Here is a 25,966-nt window from a genome sequence, read left to right as displayed (position 1 = left end):
CTATAGACCGGTTAGCCTAACATCTGTGGTAGGTAAAATTTTGGAGTCCATTATTAAGGAGACAGTAACAGGACATTTGGATAATCATAATTTAATAGGACAAAGTCAGCATGGTTTTATGAAGGGGAAGTCATGTTTGACAAATTTGCTGGAGTTCTTTGAGGAAGTAACATATAGGGTGGATAAAGGGGAACCAGTGGACGTAGTGTATTTAGACTTCCAAAAGGCATTTGACAAGGTGCCACACAGAAGATTATTGCTTAAGATAAAAAATCATGGGATTGGGGGTAATATTCTGGCATGGATAGAGGATTGGCTATCTAACAGAAGGCAGAGAGTTGGGATAAATGGTTCATTCTCAGACTGGCAATCAGTAACTAGTGGTGTTCCGCAGGGGTCCGTGCTGGGTCCCCAACCCTTTACAATCTATATTAACGATTTGGAGGAGGGGACCGAGTGTAACATATCAAAGTTTGCAAATGATACTAAGATGGGAGGGAAAGTAGTGAGTGATGAAGACATAAAAAACCTGCAAGGGTACATAGACAGGCTAAGTAAGTGGGCAGAAATTTGGCAGATGGAATACAATACTGGAAAGTGTGAGGTTATGCACTTTGGCAGGAAAAATCTTAGAGCAAGTTATTATCTTAATGGCAAGAAACTGGAAAGTACTGAAGTACAAAGGGATCTGGGGGTCCTGGTGCACGAAACTCAAAAGGTTAGTATGCAGGTGCAGCAAGTGATTACGAAGGCCAATGGAATGTTGGCTTTCATTGCTAGGGGGATAGAATATAAAAATAGGGAGGTATTGCTTCAGTTGTACAAGGTATTGGTGAGACCGCACCTGGAGTACTGCGTACAGTTTTGGTGTCCATATTTAAGAAAGGACAAAAGAAAATGCTGGAAAAACTCAGCAGGTCAGGCAACATCCGTGGAGAGAAATTTGAGTTGACGTTTCGGGTTGGACCCTTCTTCTAAGAAAGGACATACTTGCTCTCGAGTCAGTACAAAGAAGGTTCACTCGGTTAATCCCGGGGATGAGGGGATGGACATATGAGGAGAGGTTGAGTAGATTGGGATTCTACTCATTGGAGTTCAGAAGAATGAGAGGCGATGTTATTGAAACATATAAGATTGTGAAGGGGTTGGATCGGGTGGATGCGGGGAGGATGTTCCCGATGATAGGTGAAACTAGAACTAGGGGGCATAGTCTTAGAATAAGGGGCTGCTCTTTCAAAACTGAGATGAGGAGGAACTACTTCACTCAGAGGGCGGTAGGTCCATGGAATATGCTGCCCCAAAAAGCTGTAGAAGCTACATCATTACATAAATTTAAAACAGAAATAGACAGTTTCCTAGAAGTAAAGGGAATTAAGGGTTATGGGGAGCGGGCAGGAATTAGGACATGAGTCTAGGTTCGGATCGGTCATGGCCCTGTGGGTAGCGGAGCGGGCCCAGGGGCCGTGTAGCCTGATCCTGCTCCTATTTCGTGTGTCTAATTCTGTTAGATTCAGGAGATGGTTCTGTGATAGTGGATTGGCGGTTAGGATCAGATCAGCCATGATCTTATTGAATGGCGGAGCAGGCTCGAGGGGCCGATTGGCTTACTCCTGCTCCTATTTCTTATGTTCTTATGTTCTTATGAAATTGGCTGGCAACAGGTACTGCGCAGACCCTTCCTGGACAGCGGCGGCTAGAGCCCGACCGAGCGGCACAGAAAAAGGCCGAGCAGCATCGACGGGGGAGAGAGAGAGGGCAGAGCGCACAGGGCGCAGCTGGTGTTCAGGACCGATCGGCGTCAACGGGGAGAGAGACAAGAGAGAGCAGAGCGCAGCCGGTGGTCAAGGGCCGAGCAGCATCAACGGGGGAGAGAGGCGCGCAGGAAAACGCGAGGCACTGCCATTGCCACGAGGACCGCAGAGAGTGGCATTGGCAGCAGCGCAGGAGCAGCGCACGAAACCCACAGGGCGTCACCATTTGCCACGAGGACCGCCGAGAGCGGCGTTGGCAGCAGCGCGGGAGACGCCATTTTAAGCCGCAGCGGGGAAGAAAGGAAAGCGCGGGAGACGCCATTTTAAGCCAGTCTAACCACACCCAAAAATGCCGAAGAGTGGCAGTATCACAGCGTTCGACAATGAAGGCGAAGATTGGACGACATATGTCCAACGCATAGAAGTATACTGCAAGGCGAATGAAGTGCCAGATGACAAGAAAGCGCTGGTATTGTTGAATTCAATGGGTGCAAAAACGTATGGCTTACTACGAAACATAGTAACCCCAGAGAAGCCAGTAGAAAAGGATTTTGAAAACATAGTGTCAATCCTACAGGACCACTTAAACCCCACACCGCTGCTGATAGCAGAAAGATTTAAGTTTCACAAAAGGAACCAGCATAAAGATGAAAGTAATGCTGAGTATTTAACGGAACTGCGCAAGCTATCGAAACACTGCCAGTTTGGAACGGGACTAGTAGATACTTTAAGGGACAAGTTTGTGTGTGGCCTTCAAAGTGAAGGAACCCAGAAACGGCTTCGATCAGAAAAGGATCTTACGCTGGACAAGGCTTTCAGCATTGCAGTATCACACGAAGCAGCAGCATGGGGTGCTGCAGAGATACAACGGAGACCACAAGAATATGGCACAAATGAAATGTCATACGGAACAGTGAAGTGCTATCGCTGCGGCAGAACAACACACGACCATAATGATTGCTGGTTCAAGGACAAAGTGTGCAGATAGTGTGGAAAAGTAGGACACATAGCAAGAGCCTGCAGGTCAGGAAAGAAAACCAGCAGCAAGAAATCTCCACAGGAGAAGTACAAGAAGGTACATAAGGTGACGGAGAGTAGTTCAGACGAACAGAAGAGTGATACAGACTCCGGAAGCAAGGAACTGGGTTGTCTGAAACTACATAACGGAGGATCACCAAACTATCTGGGTCACGCTCAAGATAGCAGGAGTCCAAGTGAAAATGGAATTGGACACAGGATCAGCCCTAACAGTCATAAACCGAAGGGACTACAAGCGGCTATTCTCACATATACCCTTGAGAGATACAAAGATTGTCTTGAAGGCGTACACGGGGCAAAAAGTCTACCCCAAAGGAAAAATAAGGGTGAACGTTATATATAACGGCAAGGAAACACCAAAAATTGACCTATATGTATTGCCAGATGGAGGACCACCACGACTAGGACGTGAATGGATCCGGAAGATACAACTAGATTGGCATTCCATACAAGCACTGACTGTAGATGCCAAATAGGATGACGACGTCACACCTGGATGACTGTCAAAAATGCTAACTGATGCACAAGAAGTGTTCCAGCAGGGACTCGGAACACTAAAAGGCATAACAGCAATGATCAAAATAGAGGAAAATGCAAGCCCAAAGTTTTTTAAGGCCAGACCGGTACCTTATGCGATCCGCCCAGCCGTCGAAGCAGAGCTGGAAGGTTTGGAACATTCAGGAGTACTGTCCAAAGTGGACTGGAGCGAGTGGGCTACACCCATCGTTCCTGTAATGAAGAGGTTGTTGAGTAATACGCCTGGGGAACCAAAGAAGGTTCGCATCTGTGGGGACTTTAAGGTGACAGTGAACCCAGTCCTTCACACTGTACAATATCTGCTTCTGCGGATTGAAGATATTTTTGCCTCGCTATCTGGAGGGAAACGCTTCACTAAGATTGATCTGGCCCAGGCGTACCTGCAAATGGAGGTAGAAGAAGCCTCGAAACAGTACCTCACGATCAACACTCATAAAGGTCTCTACCAATACAACCAGCTGGTATTCGGGGTAGCATCAGCTCCGGCTATTTGGCAAAGGGCAATGGAACAAGTCCTGCAAGGGATTCCAGGGACCCAGTATTATTTGGACGACATCCTGGTCACGGGCGAAAATGACAGTGATCACCTTGCCAAACTGGAGCAGGTGCTCACTAGATTAAAGGAATATGGGCTCCGAGCTAATCGCCACAAATGCGAGTTTTTCCAGAAGCAGATCTCGTATTGTGGCCACGTTATTGATAAAGAGGGGTTACATAAGTCCCCTGATAAGATTGAGGCAGTAGTCAAGGCTCCAGCACCGGAAAATGTGTCACAACTGAGGTCGTTCCTCGGGCTGGTGAACTACTACCATAAGTTCTTGCCGAATTTGTCTACAGTACTACACCCACTGAACACCCTACTGCAAACGGGGGTACCATGGAAGTGGAGTGACGAATGTAAACGAGCTTTCCAGAAGACCAAAGAGCATTGATCACATCAAAAGAGGTGTTGGCTCATTTCAACCCAGCACTACCAATTCAGTTGGCGTGTGATGCATCACCCTATGGCATTGGAGCGGTGCTGTCGCACAAATCCCCGGACAGCTCAGAGAGGCCAGTAGCCTTTGCATCTCGGTTACTAACCTCAGCCGAGCGTAATTACGCCCAGATTGACAGGGAGGCCCTCAGCCTAGTGTGGGGAGTAAAAAAGTTCAATCACTATCTGCACGGGCAGAAGTTCACCTTGCTGACTGACCACCAACCACTTGTCTCCATCTTTAATCCAAAGAAGGGCGTTCCGGTGATGATTGCGCAACGGCTACAAAGATGGTCACTTTTTCTAGGGGCGCACCAATATGAAATCGAGTATAAGGGCACGAAACAGCATGGAAACGCTGATGGGCTATCACGCCTGCCACTGCCTACTGCGGAGGAAGCACCAGCAGTGGATCCTGTCGAAATATTTCATTCGACTATAATTGAATGCTTGCCAGTAACTAACGCTGGTATAGAGAAGGAGACCCGAAATGACCCGACACTGTCTCGGGTATATGATTTGACGGTGAAGGGATGGCCAGCACATGGCGACTCACTGTTGCCAGCATTCTCATCCAGAAGGGAACAGCTGTCAGTATGCCAGGGGACCTTGATGTGTGGATCCCGAGTGGTAATTCCACCCAAGTTAAGGGAGAGAGTGCTCAATGAGCTTCACGAAGGTCATCTGGGAGGGGTGAAAATGAAAAGCCTTGCTAGGGCTTATGTGTGGTGGCCGGGGATCGATCAGCAAATCGAGGACCTAACAAAGAGCTGCTCAGGATGCCAGAAGGTCCAAAATGCACCACCACATGCCCCTCCACACCCATGGGAGTGGCCCTCATCTCCATGGCAACGGGTGCATATTGATTTTGCTGGTCCATTCATGGACTCAATGTTTTTAATAGCCATGGATGCGCACTCAAAATGGCCTGAGGTGATCAAAATGTCCTCCACCACCACGGAGAAAACTGCAGTCCTACGGACCATTTTTGCCAGGAACGGCTTGCCAGAGCAGATTTGCTCTGATAACGGACCGCAGTTTGTGTCCGAATTGTTTCGAAGATTTATGAAAAGGAATGGGGTAAGGCATTACACATCTGCCCCTATCATCCAGCCACAAATGGATTGGCTGAGAGGTTCGTACAAACCTTTAAAAAAGCAGTAAAGGCCATGTGCGATGACAACATTCCACTGCAGCATAAGGTGGAAAATTTCCTGTTAGCCTACAGAAATGCGACACATGCAGTCACCAACCAGGCCCCGGCCATGATGTTCTTTAACCGAAGGTTGAGATCTCATCTGGATTTGCGCAGACAAAATGTACGAAGAGATGTTGAGAGTAAGCAATTCCAGCACATCAATGAGAAGCCGACAAGGAGCTTCAATGTAGGGCAACCAGTCTTGGCCCGCGACTACCAAACAGAGAAATGGCAGCCAGGAACGATATGCACACGGCAGGGGCCACTAATGTACACAGCGGATGTTGGGGAGAACATTGTGAGACGCCATGCTGACCAGATCCTAGAGTCACAGGAACGAGTCAACCCCATGTCTCGGCCATACGTACCTGGTGAGGAACCCGCTGTATAACATTGTATATTAAAAATGTTAATTGTTAAATGAGTATTATGGTACTGTTAATCTAAAAGGGGAGGAATTGTAATGTATGTAATGTGTATATACCTTAAGGGAGAGAACTACTTTTTACAGCTCCTGTATACTGTAGTACCGGCAGTGACCACACCTGTATATAAACCCTGAGTAGTGATCTGTACACTTAGTTCGAGAGTAACCCTCATTCAGTAAACACCTGTTGAATTGTTCCCTGCAGTCTGATTATTGAAGGACACAACATTAAGATACACGGATATAACAGAACCCAGCCAGAGTCAGCACCTTCAGGGGAGGAGAGGGAGGGGAACCAGCGAGTGTAGAACTGAACACAGCCAGAGTCAGCACCTTCAGGGGAAGAGAGGGAGGGGAACCAGTGAGTGTAGAACTGAACCCAGTGGAGTCAGCACCTTCAGGGGAGGAGAGGGAGGGGAACCAGTGAGTGTAGAACTGAACCCAGCCAGAGTCAGCACCTTCAGGGGAGGAGAGGGAGGGGAAACAGTGAGTGTAGAACTGAACCCAGCCAGAGTCAGCACCTTCAGGGGAGGAGAGGGAGGGGAAACAGTGAGTGTAGAACTCAACCCAACCAGAGTCAGCACCTTCAGGGGAGGAGAGAGAGGGGAACCAGTGAGTGTAGAACTGAACCCAGCCAAAGTCAGCACCTTCAGGGGAGGAGAGAGAGGGGAACCAGTGAGTGTAGAACTGAACCCAGCCAGAGTCAGCACCTTCAGGGGAGGAGAGGGAGGGGAAACAGTGAGTGTAGAACTGAACCCAGCCAGAGTCAGCACCTTCAGGGGAGGAGAGAGAGGGGTACCAGTGAGTGTAGAACTGAATCCAGCCAGAGTCAGCACCTTCAGGGGAGGAGAGGGAGGGGAACCAGTGAGTGTAGAACTGAACCTGTAATGTATATATACCTTAAGGGAGAGAACTACTTTTTACAGCTCCTGTATACTGTAGTACCGGCAGTGACCACACCTGTATATAAACCCTGAGTAGTGATCTGTATCGTTAGTTCTAGAGTAACCCTCATTCAGTAAACACCTGTTGAATCGTTCCCTGCAGTCTGATTATTGAAGGACACAACATTAAGATACACGGATATAACATTGGCGACGACACAGATTCGAACCTACCTGCAACTCTGCATCACCTCCCACGGATTCGCTCCTGGAGAACAGTGGAAGAAGGTCGAGTCCAGAAGCACGGGCGTCGACCACGGGCAACCGCCCAGTCATCCAGCGGAGATTTTGAGCATCACAGGGGAGGCTGTCGAGAGCCAGGCTTGCCTTTCCAGTCACGGTGGGCGTAGTCTATAGGCCTCCGAACAGTGGCAACTCGGTTGGACGGAGTATCAATCAGGAAATAGTTGAGGCTTGTAATAAGGGAACATCTACAATTATGGGGGATTTTAACTATCATATTAATTGGACAAATCAAATTGGGCAGGGCTGCCTTGAGGATGAGTTCATTGAGTGTATTAGGGATGGGTTTCTTGAGCAGTATGTAACTGAACCGACCAGGGGGCAAGCAACCTTAGATCTGGTCCTGTGTAACGAGACAGGATTAATTAAAGATGTCCTAGTAAAGGATCCCCTTGGAATGAGTGACCATACATGGTTGAATTCCATATTCAATTAGAGGGTGAGAAGGTTGGATCTCAAACAAGCGTGCTAAGCTTGAATAAAGGAGACTATGAAGGTATGAGAGTGGAATTGAGTAGAGTGGATTGGGAAAATAGATTAAAGGGTAAGACGATACATGATCAGTGGTGTACATTTAAGGAGTTATTTTACAACTTCCAAAAAATATATATTCCACTGAGAAGAAAAGGGTGTAAAAGAAAAGACAGCCATCCGTGGCTAAGTAAAGAAATTAAGGATAGTATTCGACTAAAAACAAGGACATATAAGGTAGCCAAATCTAGTGGGAGGATAGAGGATTGGGAAAACTTTAAAAGACAGCAAAAAATAACAAAAAGATTGACTAAGAAAGGGAAGACAGATTATGAAAGTAAATTAGCAAAAATTATGAAAACAGATAGTAAGAGTTTTTATAGTTATATAAAAAGAAAAAGGGTGGCTAAAGTAAATGTTGGTCCCTTAGAGGATGAGACTGGGAAATTAATGGTGGGAAATATGGAGATGGCAAAAACACTGAATGAATATTTTGTCTCAGTCTTTACAGTAGAAGACACTAAGAATATCCCAACACTGGCCAAACAGGGGGCTAAATGGGGGGAGGAGCTAAACACGATCAAAATCACTAAGGAAGTGGTACTCGGTAAAATAATGGGACTCAAGGCGGATAAATCACCTGGACCTGATGGCTTACATCCTAGGGTCTTGAGAGAAGTGGCGGTAGGGATTGTGGATGCATTGGTAATAATTTTCCAAAACTCCCTGGACTCGGCAAAGGTCCCGGCAGACTGGAAAACTGCTAATGTAACACCCTTATTGAAAAAGGGCAGTAGACAGAAGGCTGGAAACTATAGACCGGTTAGCCTAACATCTGTGGTAGGTAAAATTTTGGAGTCCATTATTAAGGAGACAGTAACAGGACATTTGGATAATCATAATTTAATAGGACAAAGTCAGCATGGTGTTATGAAGGGGAAGTCATGTTTGACAAATTTGCTGGAGTTCTTTGAGGAAGTAACATAGAGGGTGGATAAAGGGGAACCAGTGGACGTAGTGTATTTAGACTTCCAAAAGGCATTTGACAAGGTGCCACACAGAAGATTATTGCTTAAGATAAAAAATCATGGGATTGGGGGTAATATTCTGGCATGGATAGAGGATTGGCTATCTAACAGAAGGCAGAGAGTTGGGATAAATGGTTCATTCTCAGACTGGCAATCAGTAACTAGTGGTGTTCCGCAGGGGTCCGTGCTGGGTCCCCAACCCTTTACAATCTATATTAGCGATTTGGAGGAGGGGACCGAGTGTAACATATCAAAGTTTGCAAATGATACTAAGATGGGAGGGAAAGTAGTGAGTGATGAAGACATAAAAAACCTGCAAGGGTACATAGACAGGCTAAGTAAGTGGGCAGAAATTTGGCAGATGGAATACAATACTGGAAAGTGTGAGGTTATGCACTTTGGCAGGAAAAATCTTAGAGCAAGTTATTATCTTAATGGCAAGAAACTGGAAAGTACTGAAGTACAAAGGGATCTGGGGGTCCTGGTGCACGAAACTCAAAAGGTTAGTATGCAGGTGCAGCAAGTGATTAAGAAGGCCAATGGAATGTTGGCTTTCATTGCTAGGGGGATAGAATATAAAAATAGGGAGGTATTGCTTCAGTTGTACAAGGTATTGGTGAGACCGCACCTGGAATACTGCGTACAGTTTTGGTGTCCATATTTAAGAAAGGACAAAAGAAAATGCTGGAAAAACTCAGCAGGTCAGGCAACATCCGTGGAGAGAAATTTGAGTTGACGTTTCGGGTTGGACCCTTCTTCTAAGAAAGGACATACTTGCTCTCGAGTCAGTACAAAGAAGGTTCACTCGGTTAATCCCGGGGATGAGGGGATGGACATATGAGGAGAGGTTGAGTAGATTGGGACTCTACTCATTGGAGTTCAGAAGAATGAGAGGCGATGTTATTGAAACATATAAGATTGTGAAGGGGTTGGATCGGGTGGATGCAGGGAAGATGTTCCCGATGATGGGTGAAACTAGAACTAGGGGGCATAGTCTTAGAATAAGGGGCTGCTCTTTCAAAACTGAGATGAGGAGGAACTACTTCACTCAGAGGGCGGTAGGTCCATGGAATATGCTGCCCCAAAAAGCTGTAGAAGCTACATCATTACATAAATTTAAAACAGAAATAGACAGTTTCCTAGAAGTAAAGGGAATTAAGGGTTATGGGGAGCGGGCAGGAATTAGGACATGAGTCTAGGTTCGGATCGGTCATGGCCCTGTGGGTAGCGGAGCGGGCCCAGGGGCCGTGTAGCCTGATCCTGCTCCTATTTCGTGTGTCTAATTCTGTTAGATTCAGGAGATGGTTCTGTGATAGTGGATTGGCGGTTAGGATCAGATCAGCCATGATCTTATTGAATGGCGGAGCAGGCTCGAGGGGCCGATTGGCTTACTCCTGCTCCTATTTCTTATGTTCTTATGTTCTTATGAAATTGGCTGGCAACAGGTACTGCGCAGACCCTTCCTGGACAGCGGCGGCTAGAGCCCGACCGAGCGGCACAGAAAAAGGCCGAGCAGCATCGACGGGGGAGAGAGAGAGGGCAGAGCGCACAGGGCGCAGCTGGTGTTCAGGACCGATCGGCGTCAACGGGGAGAGAGACAAGAGAGAGCAGAGCGCAGCCGGTGGTCAAGGGCCGAGCAGCATCAACGGGGGAGAGAGGCGCGCAGGAAAACGCGAGGCACTGCCATTGCCACGAGGACCGCAGAGAGCGGCATTGGCAGCAGCGCAGGAGCAGCGCACGAAACCCACAGGGCGTCACCATTTGCCACGAGGACCGCCGAGAGCGGCGTTGGCAGCAGCGCGGGAGACGCCATTTTAAGCCGCAGCGGGGAAGAAAGGAAAGCGCGGGAGACGCCATTTTAAGCCAGTCTAACCACACCCAAAAATGCCGAAGAGTGGCAGTATCACAGCGTTCGACAATGAAGTCGAAGATTGGACGACATATGTCCAACGCATAGAAGTATACTGCAAGGCGAATGAAGTGCCAGATGACAAGAAAGCGCTGGTATTGTTGAATTCAATGGGTGCAAAAACGTATGGCTTACTACGAAACATAGTAACCCCAGAGAAGCCAGTAGAAAAGGATTTTGAAAACATAGTGTCAATCCTACAGGACCACTTAAACCCCACACCGCTGCTGATAGCAGAAAGATTTAAGTTTCACAAAAGGAACCAGCATAAAGATGAAAGTAATGCTGAGTATTTAACGGAACTGCGCAAGCTATCGAAACACTGCCAGTTTGGAACGGGACTAGTAGATACTTTAAGGGACAAGTTTGTGTGTGGGCTTCAAAGTGAAGGAACCCAGAAACGGCTTCTATCAGAAAAGGATCTTACGCTGGACAAGGCTTTCAGCATTGCAGTATCACACGAAGCAGCAGCATGGGGTGCTGCAGAGATACAACGGAGACCACAAGAATATGGCACAAATGAAATGTCATACGGAACAGTGAAGTGCTATCGCTGCGGCAGAACAACACACGACCATAATGATTGCTGGTTCAAGGACAAAGTGTGCAGATAGTGTGGAAAAGTAGGACACATAGCAAGAGCCTGCAGGTCAGGAAAGAAAACCAGCAGCAAGAAATCTCCACAGGAGAAGTACAAGAAGGTACATAAGGTGACGGAGAGCAGTTCAGATGAACAGAAGAGTGATACAGACTCCGGAAGCAAGGAACTGGGTTGTCTGAAACTACATAACGGAGGATCACCAAACTATCTGGGTCACGCTCAAGATAGCAGGAGTCCAAGTGAAAATGGAATTGGACACAGGATCAGCCCTAACAGTCATAAACCGAAGGGACTACAAGCGGCTATTCTCACATATACCCTTGAGAGATACAAAGATTGTCTTGAAGGCGTACACGGGGCAAAAAGTCTACCCCAAAGGAAAAATAAGGGTGAACGTTATATATAACGGCAAGGAAACACCAAAAATTGACCTATATGTATTGCCAGATGGAGGACCACCACTACTAGGACGTGAATGGATCCGGAAGATACAACTAGATTGGCATTCCATACAAGCACTGACTGTAGATGCCAAATAGGATGACGACGTCACACCTGGATGACTGTCAAAAATGCTAACTGATGCACAAGAAGTGTTCCAGCAGGGACTCGGAACACTAAAAGGCATAACAGCAATGATCAAAATAGAGGAAAATGCAAGCCCAAAGTTTTTTAAGGCCAGACCGGTACCTTATGCGATCCGCCCAGCCGTCGAAGCAGAGCTGGAAGGTTTGGAACATTCAGGAGTACTGTCCAAAGTGGACTGGAGCGAGTGGGCTACACCCATCGTTCCTGTAATGAAGAGGTTGTTGAGTAATACGCCTGGGGAACCAAAGAAGGTTCGCATCTGTGGGGACTTTAAGGTGACAGTGAACCCAGTCCTTCACACTGTACAATATCTGCTTCTGCGGATTGAAGATATTTTTGCCTCGCTATCTGGAGGGAAACGCTTCACTAAGATTGATCTGGCCCAGGCGTACCTGCAAATGGAGGTAGAAGAAGCCTCGAAACAGTACCTCACGATCAACACTCATAAAGGTCTCTACCAATACAACCAGCTGGTATTCGGGGTAGCATCAGCTCCGGCTATTTGGCAAAGGGCAATGGAACAAGTCCTGCAAGGGATTCCAGGGACCCAGTATTATTTGGACGACATCCTGGTCACGGGCGAAAATGACAGTGATCACCTTGCCAAACTGGAGCAGGTGCTCACTAGATTAAAGGAATATGGGCTCCGAGCTAATCGCCACAAATGCGAGTTTTTCCAGAAGCAGATCTCGTATTGTGGCCACGTTATTGATAAAGAGGGGTTACATAAGTCCCCTGATAAGATTGAGGCAGTAGTCAAGGTTCCAGCACCGGAAAATGTGTCACAACTGAGGTCGTTCCTCGGGCTGGTGAACTACTACTATAAGTTCTTGCCGAATTTGTCTACAGTACTACACCCACTGAACACCCTACTGCAAACGGGGGTACCATGGAAGTGGAATGACGAATGTAAACGAGCTTTCCAGAAGACCAAAGAGCATTGATCACATCAAAAGAGGTGTTGGCTCATTTCAACCCAGCACTACCAATTCAGCTGGCGTGTGATGCATCACCCTATGGCATTGGAGCGGTGCCGTCGCACAAATCCCCGGACAGCTCAGAGAGGCCAGTAGCCTTTGCATCTCGGTTACTAACCTCAGCCGAGCGTAATTACGCCCAGATTGACAGGGAGGCCCTCAGCCTAGTGTGGGGAGTAAAAAAGTTCAATCACTATCTGCACGGGCAGAAGTTCACCTTGCTGACTGACCACCAACCACTTGTCTCCATCTTTAATCCAAAGAAGGGCGTTCCGGTGATGATTGCGCAACGGCTACAAAGATGGTCCCTTTTTCTAGGGGCGCACCAATATGAAATCGAGTATAAGGGCACGAAACAGCATGGAAACGCTGATGGGCTATCACGCCTGCCACTGCCTACTGCGGAGGAAGCACCAGCAGTGGACCCTGTCGAAATATTTCATTCGACTATAATTGAATGCTTGCCAGTAACTAACGCTGGTATAGAGAAGGAGACCCGAAATGACCCGACACTGTCTCGGGTATATGATTTGACGGTGAAGGGATGGCCAGCACATGGCGACTCACTGTTGCCAGCATTCTCATCCAGAAGAGAACAGCTGTCAGTATGCCAGGGGACCTTGATGTGTGGATCCCGAGTGGTAATTCCACCCAAGTTAAGGGAGAGAGTGCTCAATGAGCTTCACGAAGGTCATCTGGGAGGGGTGAAAATGAAAAGCCTTGCTAGGGCTTATGTGTGGTGGCCGGGGATCGATCAGCAAATCGAGGACCTAACAAAGAGCTGCTCAGGATGCCAGAAGGTCCAAAATGCACCACCACATGCCCCTGTACACCCATGGGAGTGGCCCTCATCTCCATGGCAACGGGTGCATATTGATTTTGCTGGTCCATTCATGGACTCAATGTTTTTAATAGCCATGGATGCGCACTCAAAATGGCCTGAGGTGATCAAAATGTCCTCCACCACCACGGAGAAAACTGCAGTCCTACGGACCATTTTTGCCAGGAACGGCTTGCCAGAGCAGATTTGCTCTGATAACGGACCACAGTTTGTGTCCGAATTGTTTCGAAGATTTATGAAAAGGAATGGGGTAAGGCATTACACATCTGCCCCTATCATCCAGCCACAAATGGATTGGCTGAGAGGTTCGTACAAACCTTTTAAAAAGCAGTAAAGGCCATGTGCGATGACAACATTCCACTGCAGCATAAGGTGGAAAATTTCCTGTTAGCCTACAGAAATGCGACACATGCAGTCACCAACCAGGCCCCGGCCATGATGTTCTTTAACCGAAGGTTGAGATCTCATCTGGATTTGCTCAGACCAAATGTACGAAGAGATGTTGAGAGTAAGCAATTCCAGCACATCAATGAGAAGCCGACAAGGAGCTTCAATGTAGGGCAACCAGTCTTGGCCCGCGACTACCAAACAGAGAAATGGCAGCCAGGAACGATATGCACACGGCAGGGGCCACTAATGTACACAGCGGATGTTGGGGAGAACATTGTGAGACGCCATGCTGACCAGATCCTAGAGTCACAGGAACGAGTCAACCCCATGTCTCGGCCATACGTACCTGGTGAGGAACCCGACGTACAGGTCGCATCTACCTCAGAAACAATAGCATTGGAAGCTGATGAATCAACTGACGACAGGGTGCTAGAATCGCCTCCGCACCAAGAGCGAGACACTCGGGAAAGGCGTTATCCAGAAAGAATCAGGAAGCCTCCCCAGAGACTGAATTTATGAATGGACAATTTTCATATAACATTGTATATTAAAAATGTTAATTGTTAAATGAGTATTATGGTACTGTTAATCTAAAAGGGGAGGAATTGTAATGTATGTAATGTGTATATACCTTAAGGGAGAGAACTACTTTTTACAGCTCCTGTATACTGTAGTACCGGCAGTGACCACACCTGTATATAAACCCTGAGTAGTGATCTGTACACTTAGTTCTAGAGTAACCCTCATTCAGTAAACACCTGTTGAATTGTTCCCTGCAGTCTGATTATTGAAGGACACAACATTAAGATACACGGATATAACAGAACCCAGCCAGAGTCAGCACCTTCAGGGGAGGAGAGGGAGGGGAACCAGTGAGTGTAGAACTGAACCCAGCCAGAGTCAGCACCTTCAGGGGAGGAGGGGGAGGGGAACCAGCGAGTGTAGAACTGAACACAGCCAGAGTCAGCACCTTCAGGGGAAGAGAGGGAGGGGAACCAGTGAGTGTAGAACTGAACCCAACCAGAGCCAGCACCTTCAGGGGAGAAGAGGGAGGGGAACCAGTGAGTGTAGAACTGAACACAGCCAGAGTCAGCACCTTCAGGGCAGGAGAGGGAGAGGAACCAGTGAGTGCAGAACTGAAACCAGCCAGAGTCACCACCTTCAGGGGAGGAGAGAGAGGGGAACCAGTGAGTGTAGAACTGAACCCAGCCAGAGTCAGCACCTTCAGGGGAGGAGAGGGAGGGGAACCAGTGAGTGTAGAACTGAGCCCAGCCATAGTCAGCACCTTCAGGGGAGGAGAGGGAGGGGAACCAGTGAGTGTAGAACTGAACCCAGCCAGAGTCAGCGCCTTCAGGGGAGGAGAGAGAGGGGTGTCGGATTCGCAATATTGGACTTTATATTAATAAGGGTCAAATGGCAGAAGAGGCCATGATTTTAAAGACTGTTTTAAAAGAAGCCCAGAAAAAAGGGGCATACAAAATGGCCACCATACCATGTGACCAGCTTATTGGGACACTTTAAAATGGTTCCTGCGCAAACTCAGACAGATTTGTGGATTCAACCCACAGTAAGTTCTGGAAGCCGTTCCTGAGAGAACGAAACCAGACCCACACGTATACATATGGATTCGATGTAGATCTAGTCAAGATCGGCCTGGAGACAGAGGCCATCTAAATGTTGCCCCAGACAAAAGGGGACAATTTCATATTCATGAGAACAGCACCCAGTGTAGTGTATGTGCTTTTAGTCAGAACTACTTTTTACAGCTCCTGTATACTGTAGTACCGGCAGTAACCACACCGATATATAAGCTGTGCGCATGCCTCTGTACCCCAGTCTAGAGATGACCCTCCTCCAGTAAAGACCTGTTGTTTGTTTATGTACAGCATCCATGTAATTATTTATCCACTAAACCACGGATCTAACAGTGGCGACGAGTGTTGATGCGAATCTACCTGCAACATACAAAAAAAAAAAAATTGTCAAGTCCAGGAACACGGGCGTCGACCGCGAGCAACCGCTCAGCAGTCAGGCAGAGATCCAACTTCGCTGGGGAGGCTGTGGAGAGCCGGGCTTGGTTCCCCAGCCACAACGAGCAGTAAGAGACCAACGACAGGTCCAGAGCAGATCCTTCCCGAGCAGCGGCGGCTGGAGCCGACCGACGGCAGAGAGAGAGAGCCGGGCAGCATCGACGGGGTAAGAAAGAGGGTGAAGAGAGCAGGGCACAGCCGGGTATTGATCACCGAGCGGCGTCGAGGAAAAATACTGCAAAACCGGAGAGAGAGAGGGTAAGAAACAACCGGGATCTAGACTGAACAGCGTCGACAAATATCAAGAGAAGAATGCGCAGAGCACAGCCAGGGATCACGGGCTGATCAGGGTCCACGGGGCGAAGCAAGGGGAGATGCCATTGAGCCGCGGAGAAGCAGGGAGAGCGCGGGAGGTGCCATTGAGCCGCGGAGAAGAAGGAAGAGCGCGGGAGATGCCACTTTGCGAAGCCGCAGCGGAGAAGATGGGCGAGCGCGGGAAGGAAGGAAAGCGCGGGAGATGCCATTTTGTGCCAGCGGAGAAGAAGGGGAAGCGCGGGAGGCGCCATTGGGGATAGTTAACGCACAACCAAGGATGCCGAAGAGTGGCAGTATCTCTATGTTCGACAATGAAGTCGAAGATTGGGCGACATATGTGGAACGTATTGAGGTGTACTGCAGGGCGAATGAAGTGCCAGATGCTAATAAAGCACTTGTTCTGTTAAATTCCATGGGTGCAAAAACTTATCGGTTACTGTGAAATCTAATATCCCCAGAGAAGCCGGTAAACAAGGATTTTGGAAGCATAGTAGAAATCCTACAGGACCACTTAAACCCCACACCGCTGCTGATAGCAGAATGATTTAAGTTCCATAAAAGGAACCAACACAAAGACGAAAGCAATGCTGAGTACCTAACGGAACTGCGCAAGCTATCGAAATACTGCCAGTTTGGAGCGGGACTAGCAGACACGTTAAGGGACAAGTTTGTGTGTGGGCTACAAAGTGAAGGAACCCAGAAACGGCTTCTATCAGAAAAGGACCTTACGCTGGACAAAGCTTTCAATATGGCAGTATCACAAGAAGCAGCCGCAAGGGGCACTGCAGAGATACAATGGAGACCGCAAGAATACGGCACCAACGAAATGACCTATGGAACAGGGAAGTGCTATCGCTGCGGCAGAACAACACATGACCAGAAAGATTGTTGGTTCAAGGACCAAGTGTGCAGGCAGTGTGGGAAAGCAGGACACATAGCAAGAGTCTGCAGGTCTGGGAAGAAAACCAACAGTAAGCAATCTCCACAGGAGAAGTACAAAAAGGTACACCAGGTGATGGACAGTGGTTCAGACGAACAGAAAAGTGACACAGACTCCAGAAGCAAGGAGCTGGGTTGTCTGAATCTACATAATGTAACTGAAATAGAGGATCACCAGACTATCTGGGTTACACTAAAGATAGATGGAGTCCAAGTGGAAATGGAATTGGACACAGGGTCAGCTCTAACAGTCATAAATCAAAGAGACTACAAGCGGCTATTTTCACACATACCCTTGAAAGCTACAGAGATTGTCTTGAAGACGTATACGGGGCAAAAATCTACCCCAAAGGAAAAATAAGGGTGAAAGTGACATATACAGGTCAGGAAATACCTAAAATGGATATATATGTATTGCCAAATGGAGGACCACCACTGCTAGGATGTGAGTGGATCCGGAAGATACATTTAGATTGGCATTCCATACAGGCACTGAAGGTGGAGGCCAAAAAGGATGACGACGTCACACCTGAACGACTGTCAAAAATGCTAACTGACGCAAAAGAAGTGTTCCTGGAGGGACTAGGAACACTAAAAGGAATAGCAGCAACAATTAAAATAGAGGATAATGCAAGCCCAAAGTTTCTGAAGGCCAGACCAGTGCCCTATGCGATCAGACCAGCGGTTGAAGCAGAGCTGGAAGGGTTGGAACGTTCAGGAGTACTGTCCAAAGTAGACTGGAGCGAGTGGGCTACACCCATCGTCCCTGTAATGAAGAGGTCGTTGAGTAATACGCCTGGGGAACCAAAGAAGGTCCGCATCTGTGGGGATTTTAAGGTGACAGTGAACCCAGTCCTTCACACGGTGCAATATCCACTTCCACGAATTGAGGATATTTTCGCCTCGCTATCTGGTGGTAAATGCTTCACCAAAATTGATCTAGCCCAGGCGTACTTGTAAATGGAGGTAGAAGAAGCTTCGAAACATTACCTTATGATAAGCACCCATAAAGGTCTCTATCAATACAACCGGCTGGTGTTTGGAGTAGCCTGGGCTCCGGCTATCTGGCAAAGGGCGATGGATCAGGTCCTGCAAGGGATTCCAGGGACCCAGTGTTATTTGGACGACATCTTGGTCACAGGCAAAAATGACGGTGATCACCTCGCTGACTTGGAGAAGGTGCTCGCCAGATTAAAGGAATATGGGCTACGAGCTAATCGCCACAAGTGCGAGTTTTTCCAGAAACAGATCTCGTATTGCGGCCACATCATCGATGAAGAGGGGTTACATAAGTCCCCTGACAAGATTGAGGCAGTAGTCAAGGCTCCAGCACCGGAAACTGTGTCACAACTGAGGTCGTTCCTCGGGCTGGTAAACTACTACCACAAGTTCTTACCAAATTTGTCTACGGTACTACACCCGCTGAACACCCTACTGCAAACAGGGGTACCATGGAAGTGGGATGACGAACGTAGATGAGCTTTCCAGAAGTGTAAAGAATTGATCACATCAAAAGAGGTGTTGGCCCATTTCAAACCAGCACTACCAATTCGTTTGGCATGTGATGCATCACCCTACGGCATTGGAGCGGTGCTGTTGCACAAATTCCCAGACGGGTTGGAGAGGCCAGTGGCCTTTGCATCTCGGTCAATAACCTCAGCTGAGCGCAACTACGCCCAGATTGACAGGGAGGCCCTCAGCCTATTATGGGGAGTAAAAAAATTCAACCATTATCTGCATGGGCAGAAGTTCACCTTACTGACTGACCACCAACCACTTGTCTCCATCTTTAATCCTAAGAAGGGCGTGCCAGTAATGACTGCACAGCGGTTACAAAGATGGTCCCTGTTTCTAGGGATGAATCAATATGAAAAAGAATATAAAGGCACGAAACAGCATGGGAACGCTGATGGGCTATCGCGCCTGCCACTGCCTATGGTGGAGGAAGCACCAGCAGTGGACCCTATCGAGATATTTTATTCGTCGATAATTAAACGATTGCCAGTAACAAACGCGGATATAGAGAAGGAGACCTGCAATGATCCAACGCTGTCACGGGTATATGAATTGACGGTGAGGGGATGGCCAACACATGGCGACTCACTGTTGCCAGCATTCTCATCCAGAAGAGAACAGCTGTCAGTGCCAGGGGACAGTGATGTGTGGATCCAGAGTGGTGATTCCACCCAAGTTAAGGGAGAGAGTACTAAAGGAGCTACATGAAGGTCATCTGGGGGGAGTGAAAATGAAAAGCCTTGCTAGGGCTTATGTGTGGTGGCCGGGAATCGATCAACAAATCGAAGACCTAACTAAGAGCTGCTTAGGATGCCAGAAGGTCCAAAATGCACCACCACATGCCCCTCTACACCCATGGGAGTGGCCCTCCTCTCCATGGCAACGGGTGCACATTGATTTTGCTGGTCCATTCATGGACTCAATGTTCTTAATAGCAGTGGATGCTCATTCAAAGTGGCCTGAGGTGATAAAGATGTCTTCAACCACTACAGAGAAAATGATTGCAGTCCTACGGACCATATTTGCCAGAAACGGTTTGCCAGAGCAGATCTGCTCTGATAATGGACCACAGTTTGTGTCCGACGCGTTCCAAAAATTCATGAAAAGGAATGGGGTAAGGTATTACACATCTGCCCCGTATCATCCAGCCACCAATGGATTGGCTGAGAGGTTCGTACAAACCTTTAAGAAGGTGATAAAGGCCATGTGCGACGAGGAAATTCCACTACAGCATAAGATGGACAATTTCTTATTAGCCTACCGAAACGCAACACATGCAGTTACCAAACAGACCCCGGCCCTGATGTTCTTTAACCAAAGGTTGAGATCTCGTCTGGACTTGCTCAGATGAAATGTGCGAAGAAATGTTGAGGACAAACAATTCCAGCACATCAACGAGAAGCCGACAAGGAGCTTCAATGTAGGGCAACCAGTCTTGACCCGTGACTATCGAACAGAGAAGTGGCAACCCGGAACGATATGTACAAGGCAGGGGCCATTAATGTACACAGTGGATGTCGGGGAGAACATTGTGAGACGCCACGTCGATCAGATCTTAGCGTCACAGGAAGGCGTCAACCCCATGTCTCGAGTACCTGGGGATGAACCCGACATACCGGTAGCATCTACTTCAGACCCAGTAGCTGTGGAACCTGATGAACTACCCGATGAAAGGGGGTCAGAATCGCCTCTGCACCAAGAACAAAAACCTTTGGAAAGGCGCCATCCCAAAAGGGTCAGGAAGCCGCCCCAAAGACTGAATCTATAAATGGACTTTTGTTATTAAATGTACATGTAAAAATGTAATTGTTATTTGAATATTAAGGGGGTATTATTAATCTAAAAAGGGAGGAATTGTAGTGTATGTGCTTTAAGTCAGAACTACTTTTTACAGCTCCTGTATACTGTAGTACCGGCAGTAACCACACCGGTATATACGCTGTGCGCATGCCTCTGTACCCCAGCCTAGAGATGACCCTCCTCCAGTAAAGACCTGTTGTTTGTTTATGTACAGCATCCGTGTAATTATTTATCCACTAAACCACGGATCTAACACCCAGGACTAGATAATGAGATCAGCAGGCCATTAAAAACAATGAAGGTAATTCCAAACCAGAGATGGGCCTGTTACCAGCCGTTTAAGACATTTTAAAATATAATGGCTACCCCACTGTGCTCGCAGCCCGCCAGAATTAAAACAAAGACTAACCTGATTTTGGGCGGGAAGTGAAGCCTCTGGAAGAAAGGTATATCTGGAGAGACTTTTTCGGCAGTTGAAACGAACAAGCTGGCAGCTGGAGGACATGTAGGTTGACACACAGACACGCAGGGTTGGAGAGCTGGAAACATGCAGCTTGAATCCGGACACCCAGAAGAAGGAGCAGTCAATCGCAGGCGTTCCACCCCGGGGAAGCACATCAGGAGATCATCGACCGTCCCCAGGCCATTGCCGGCACGAGAGGCCATCAACCCAGCTTGGGAGAAGAGACAAAAAAATAAAGGTCCCAAAAGAAGAAACCTTCCAGCCACCCCGGCTCGGGAGAAGAGAAAGGAAACTGAAGAAGTGATGGGAGCCAGCCCAAGGCTCCTCTAACCAGGGTCGAGCCGACGATCCTCGACCCCGCCGACATCCAGGCCCGCTGGTGTCCAGCCACCCCCGACCCCCACCTCAGGAGAGAGGTGTGGCGCAGCTTGCAGGGGCTCCACGATCCATGTGGAGACGAAACGCCTGAAAGGACCAAACACAGACTCGATTTTATTACGTCCGTGAATGATTGAGACACGGACAGCAGGAGTTGAACAAAACAAGTCTTTACTGATGGAAGTCAATAGTGAAACTGAAAACAACAGAGGCTCACTAGCGCCTTTTATACAGGGGTGGTCACTGCTGGTACTGCAGTCTGAGACCAGTTATTCTCTTAAAGGTACATACACAACAGATTTCAAAACCTTGCACTTCCTAGTGGGATTGGTGAGCATGTTTCTGGCCTTTCACAATCAGATCTAGATAGGTTTAATAAGGGGGTGGATTTAAGGGTACAATTAACATGAGTTGTTGTCCCTCGATGTTCCGTGTGTTTCCTTATGTCATAATGATCTTTGTAGAGTATAAGATGCCTGTATTTGCCTCAGTCAGTACTGTGTCGTTATGATTTGTTTGTGTGTTTTTCCCTCCCATGTACTCCCTTATCTGCTTGCATTTGATTTGATAATTTTCCTTATGCAATAAAATTTCATTTTGTTTCATCAAACTTGGTCTACACAAGTTTTCTCTACATTGTAGTTCCTGCTCCTAAGACCAGAGTATAGAATCTAAGGGGCGAGTGGGTCGAACCACTCAAGGTTTTACTGTGCAAGAGAGAGAGGCCTCTAGAGAGAGAAACCTCAGGGAAACCTCTCGAGGAAAACCCCTTACAGAGGAACCAGTGAGTGTAGAACTGAACCCAACCAGAGTCAGCACCTTCAGGGGAGGAGAGAGAGGGGAACCAGTGAATGTAGAACTGAACCCAGCCAGAGTCAGCACCTTCAGGGGAGGAGAAAGAGGGGAACCAGTGAGTGTAGAACTGAACCCAGCCAGAGCCAGCACCTTCAGGGGAGGAGAGGGAGGGGAACCAGTGAGTGTAGAACTGAACCCAGCCAGAGCCAGCACCTTCAGGGGAGGAGAGGGAGGGGAACCAGTGAGTGTAGAACTGAGCCCAGCCAGAGTCAGCACCTTCAGGGGAGGAGAGGGAGGGGAACCAGTGAGTGTAGAACTGAGCCCAGCCAGAGTCAGCACCTTCAGGGGAGGAGAGGGAGGGGAACCAGTGAGTGTAGAACTGAGCCCAGCCAGAGTCAGCACCTTCAGGGGAGGAGAGGGAGGGGAACCAGTGAGTGTAGAACTGAACCCAGCCAGAGCCAGCACCTTCAGGGGAGGAGAGGGAGGGGAACCAGTGAGTGTAGAACTGAGCCCAGCCAGAGTCAGCACCTTCAGGGGAGGAGAGGGAGGGGAACCAGTGAGTGTAGAACTGAGCCCAGCCAGAGTCAGCACCTTCAGGGGAGGGAGAAAATTCGACTGACAGGAAAAATGTTGGAGGTGATGCAATGGGTTTGGATTTCCGTGCAGGAAGAAGCGAGAGTCTGTGGGACGGGCATTTACAGCTTTGGGGAAGAAGAGAGGAAAGATTGTTCCACAGCAACTAGAATTGCCTGTCCTGAATTTCGATCCTGTACTTACAGTGATTACTTTTGTAAATTCCCTTTACAGGGTATTAGAAGGGAAGGATTTGCAGACGGGAAACTTAAACCAAACATCATGTCAAGATCTGACAGTCGCTCAATTCATCAGGACCTAAATATAATTGGCCTTTGAATGTGGAAAGAAATATGTTTGTTAGAATCTTTACACAGCCTGAAAACCTTCACACCGTTCACAGCGGGGAGAAACCGTACACGTGTTCAGTGTGTGGACGAGGCTTCAACTGATCGTCCAACCTGGAGAGACACAAGGACACCTGCACCATGGAGAAACTGTGGAAATGTGGGGACTGTGGGAAGGGGTTCAGTTACCCGTCTGAGCTGGAAATTCATCGACGCACTCACACTGGGGAGAGGCTGTTCACCTGCTCCGTGTGTGGGAAGGGATTCACTCAGTCATCCTACCTGCTGACACACCAGCGAGTTCACACTGGAGCGAGACCATTCACGTGCATTGAATGTGGGAAGGGATTCAGTCAGTCATCCCACCTTCTGAGGCACCATCGTATTCACACAGGGGAGGGGACTTTTAAATGTTCTGACTGTGATAAGAAATATAAAAGCAAAAATGATCTGCAGAACCACCAACGCATTCACACTGGGGCGAGGCCATTCATCTGCTCTGAGTGTGGGAAGTGATTCACTTTGTCATCCAACCTGTTTAATCATCAGCGAGTTCACACTGAGGAGAGGCCGTTCACCTGCTCTGTGTGTGGGAAGGGATTCACTCAGTCATCTAACTTGCTGAGACACCAGCAAGTTCACCAGTGATTGCAGGGGTTGGATTCTGCTGTTATTGCTGCTGTTAATCACATCCAGGACTGAATCATTTTCACCCTGACAGTGGGGTTTGTTTCTGCTTATATTAATAAACCCTATAACTGGAGATTAATATTCTGTATAAATATTTAATAAATCATCTTTGTTTCAAACAGTGTGTTGAATATTTGATTTCTGCATGATAAGAGACTTATGATGTTCTGATACCGAGTGTTCCATTTTTGGGCCTTTTCTTACTCTGGATTATTTCAGAAATCACACAACACCAGGTTATAGTCCAACAGCTTTATTTGAAATCACAAGCTTTCGGAGCGCTGCTCCTTCGTCACTTCACATGAAGGAGCAGCGCTCCGAAAGCTTGTGATTTCAAATAAAGCTGTTGGACTATAACTTGGTGTTGTGTGATTTCTTACATTTGTCCACCCCAGTCCAACAACGGCATCTCCACACCATGGATTATTTCAGTTCTCATCTAGCTCGCCTTCTACCACATTGTGATGAAATATTCCATTCATCACTGCCTGTGACTGTGGTTGGTTTCAGGTTCTCCCTTACCATTGTATTGCCTGTGACTGTGGTTGGTTTCAGGTTTCTCCTGACCATTGTATTGTGTATTGGAATGTATGGAATGTGTTGTGTGTAGGGCTCCGCCCATACCTGGCCTCTATGTAAGCCAGCTCAGTCTGGCCTCACAGACAGTACTGCAGACCTCCAGGGAAGATACCTCTCTCCACTGCGTGTTATCTTCTAAGTTAATAAAAGCCTTGTTTTGTTTCGCTAACATCGAGTCTCGGGATTATTGAGGCACATCAATTGTATTAACTTATTTTTCAACACAATGGATCAACTCCTGAAACCCGAACGTTTGGATTTGGATCAGCATGCTCCGGACGCATCAGCACGCTTTGGACACTGGTTTATGTGTATGGAATTCTTCCTGGACAATTCCGCAGCCGTCAAAGACGCTACGGACGCTGCGAGTATGAAACTCGGAATTCTGCGGAATTGGGTAAGCCACCAGGTTTACCCCCTCATCCAAGACGCCGACACGTACCTGGCCGCCTGCGACATCTTAAAGGCGCATTACCAGCAGCCTACGAATGAGGTGTATGCTAGGCATCTGCTCGCCACTCGCGCACAGCGACCTGGGGAATCGGTGGAGGAGTTCCTAGGCACCCTGAAAATGCTTGGCAAAGACTGCAAGTGCCGAGATGTAAAAGCCGCAGTGTACACCGACGAGCTTGTTCGCGATGCCTTTATCACAGGCCTCAGCTCCACTTACATCCGGCAAAGACTGCTGGAAAAAACGGGATTGGACCTGAAACAGGCTGCGGACACCGCGCGATCCCTGGATGTGGCCCAGAGAAACTCGGACGCCTACTCTTCAGCCCGCGCCGTCCACGCCGCCACGTGTGCACCAAGGGCGCCGCCATCTTGGAAGGCATCTTCCCCGCCCGGCAGCCCGACGCCGTCGGGGCCCCGCTCTCCCCCCAGAAGCCCTACGACAGCCGCGACGTGTCGGGGACCCAACTGCTACTTCTGCGGGCAGCCAAAGCACACCAGAAACCTGTGCCCGGCGAAAGGCACCACCTGCTTTAAGTGCGGTAAGAAGGGGCACTTTGGGAAGGTGTGCAGAGGGAACCCCGCTGGAAAACCAAAACCCGCCACCGCCGCGTGTGCGCCGTGGGAGCGGCCATCTTGGACGCCATCTTTCCCGACCTCGTGGGGTCCGCCATCTTGTGAGCAGACAGCGCGGACGCCATCTTGTCTCGATCAGGGCCCTACAGTGGCATCGGTCACAGTGGACCAGACCAGGCCCCACCCGCTATCCAAATCAATGGTGGACATCGAGGTAAACGGGTGCGGGGTTAAATGTTTAATTGACAGTGGAAGCACGGAGAGTTTTATCCACCCGGAACTGGTACGACAACTCTCCCTAAAGGTGGTCCCTACTCGGGGTACCATCTCTATGGCTGATAAAACCCAGACATCGACCATTCTGGGTTACTGCACGGTACAATTGTCCATTAACGGGACTGTATACGATAATTTTAAAGTATTAATCATGAAGAATCTATGCGCGAGCGTGATCTTGGGCCTGGATTTCCAGTGCAACCACCAAAGCATCACGCTCAAGTACGGTGGGTCCCAGCCGCCCCTCACAATGTGCGGCCTGGCTACCCTGAAGGTAAAGCCGCCTTCGCTATTCGCAAACCTTACCCCTAACTGCCGGCC

General features: G+C 48.3%; 2 pseudogenes; one reads left to right on the top strand and one right to left on the bottom strand.

The window, feature by feature from the left end:
- LOC147119008 (uncharacterized) overlaps positions 1–25,966 on the bottom strand; it is a 139,768-nt pseudogene that overhangs the window by 81,866 nt on the left and 31,936 nt on the right.
- The window catches only part of LOC147119010 (uncharacterized), a 29,007-nt pseudogene continuing 26,254 nt past the window's right edge, over positions 23,214–25,966 (top strand).

This window comes from Somniosus microcephalus, chromosome 4 (assembly GCF_052327205.1).
Source record: "Somniosus microcephalus isolate GS21.2 chromosome 4, FLI_Smic_1.0, whole genome shotgun sequence".
Taxonomy (NCBI): domain Eukaryota; kingdom Metazoa; phylum Chordata; class Chondrichthyes; order Squaliformes; family Somniosidae; genus Somniosus; species Somniosus microcephalus.
The sequence above is the reverse complement of the archived record's forward strand: the minus strand, read 5'-3'. Positions and strand labels throughout refer to the sequence as shown.